General features: G+C 40.3%; 1 pseudogene; it reads right to left on the bottom strand.

Moving 5' to 3' along the window:
- Positions 1-900: 900 nt before the first annotated feature.
- On the bottom strand, positions 901-1969 carry LOC137224318 (protein SET-like; annotated as a pseudogene).
- Between the last annotated feature and the right edge of the window lie 227 nt (positions 1970-2196).

The raw sequence follows: 2196 nt of genomic DNA, 5'->3' as shown, positions 1-2196 counted from the left end.
TGATAGATCATTGAATGAATCTTTTCTTTTTTTTTTCCAGTAGTTACATAGGAAATTTATTATCCCCAAGAAGTGGTAAAAACTGAACATACAAACAGATTTTTTTTCCTTTGTGTACGCATTTAGTTTTATCGTAACAAAGCAACCTGTACACTTCTAACGCTTAAAGTGAGCATCATGTTTCCTTTCCAGCGAAACAAAAAGAAAAAATTTTAAATAAACAGGAATAAAATTACAACAGAGAATGTCAATTGCAAATAAGATCCTACAGGTTCTGCTGCTTCTCCCATCGAATGGCAGGGCTCAAGTCATCATTAGGAGAGAATTTTATTTTAAAATTGTCATCTGAAACTGCAAGGATGTCCATTAAACATCACAATTAAATATGCCAAAGGAGAAGCCATGTTGTCAAGATGCCCACTTAACCCACCCAAACATCTCAGACCCAACCTTTACTGACCTTCTATAACCCCATTTTTTAAAGTTTTTTCTTTCTTTTTTTAAACAAGAGAAAGTAGACAGATACATGCTGGTAAATGCTAACTGTCCATATTCACATAGAGACACAGTGTAATCTCTGAGCCCAAAATACAGAGAAAGGAGGAAAAAGCTAGAATTCTATGCACTACTACACAGGGGCCTAGCACCCTCCAGCTTCCAGCAGACCTAAGGGAGCAGAAGGGTCTTCTGTTTTCCCACAGAGCATGGTGGTGTTGATTCCACAAAGTTTTTGTTGAGACAGGAAGGGGTAAAAAAGAATTTGGAACAGAAAAGGATAGAGATTCTTTTCCCACTGAATTCTGCTCAAGGTATTTCCCCCCAAAATAAGTTGTGAGCCATGGTATAAAAGAGAAAAGAGACCTCAAAAACAGGGTGACTGAGCACAAGAGGAGGAGAAAAAAAAAAAAAAAAAAAAAGACTGTAACTTACTCCCAGGGATGGGAGAAAATTTAAAAAAGAAGGTCAGAATCCATCAGTGTTCCATGAGTCATCTTCTCCTTCATCTTCCTCTCCTCCCTCCCCCTCATCATCATCTTCATCTTCTTCACCTTCATCCACATCCCCTTCTTTATCAATATCTTCCAATCCTTCTTCCTTTTCATTGTCATCTTCTTCTTTCCCTTCCTCATCATCCACGTCTGGAACCAGTAGTACTGTAATGGATTTGGCCACATAGCATCTTTGATGACCTCTCGTAACTCATCTGCACCTGCATCAGGATGCTCAGTAAGCCAGGTGAAGAAGCTTTCTGGTTCCTCATGCTGTCTCTTCCTGCTGGCTTTATTCTGCGTTTTGTCAGATCCTTTCTGGATTTCCATTTGATTTCAGTGGACTTCGAAGATGGATCACCACTCTCATTCAGATGAAATTCTTTGGAGAGAACTTTATCTTCGAAGTGAGGGTTTTCATCAAAATAAAAATCTATTCTGTAACCTGATTTAATATCTTCAAACTCTGTCACTTCGACTCTTGTCAAATAATGCAGCGCCTCTTCATTCTCCTCCCCAAGCAGTGCAGACACTTGTGGATGGTTAACAAATGTTGTTACCCCAAAATCTGGGCTTTGGGCGATCAATTCTGACCTCTTCTGAAAAAATGGTCGGCGGAGTTTGTTATATTTCTGTTCTACTTTCAAAATCTCACTAGCTTGTTCGTTAAGTCTGTCTGTTTCATTTTGTACTTCATCAATATGTTCAATTGCTTCTTGCTGTTCTTTTTCTTCCTTCGGCAACTTCAGAGAAGCAGACGTTTCCCCTGGCCTGGAGGCAGGAGCCAGTCTCGGTTTCTTCAGTTTCTTTGCTTGGGGTGGAAGTGAAGACTGATTTTGGGGGCCAAAACCAGTCTGGGAGAAAAGCCAAAAATCCACCCAAGGGAAGAGGCTTGTACCAGGAGCTCTGAGAACTAAGGCTGCCCCAGGTGACAGAGGTTTAATTATCACAAACAGATTTGAGAAGTAAAGCATTTGCATCACCAGCCTTGCTTTGATATGTCTACTGTAGTCTTGAAATTTTCCTGAGAAGGCAATTCTATGATCGATCTTTCTGGTTATTTCTCATTTTAAATCCTGATAGAGAAAAGCTGATCCACCTCTGACTTCCTTGCCCTTGCACGGTTCCATCAGAACCAATGCTTTTAAAAATCGAGGTCATCTGCCAGGTTTTGAGCTGTCTCCGACTCCTTTCCCACCCTTCTAAA

This window comes from Pseudorca crassidens, chromosome 5 (assembly GCF_039906515.1).
Source record: "Pseudorca crassidens isolate mPseCra1 chromosome 5, mPseCra1.hap1, whole genome shotgun sequence".
In the NCBI taxonomy this organism is placed as follows: domain Eukaryota; kingdom Metazoa; phylum Chordata; class Mammalia; order Artiodactyla; family Delphinidae; genus Pseudorca; species Pseudorca crassidens.
Note: the sequence above shows the minus strand (reverse complement) of the source record. Positions and strands in the feature narration are given on the sequence as shown.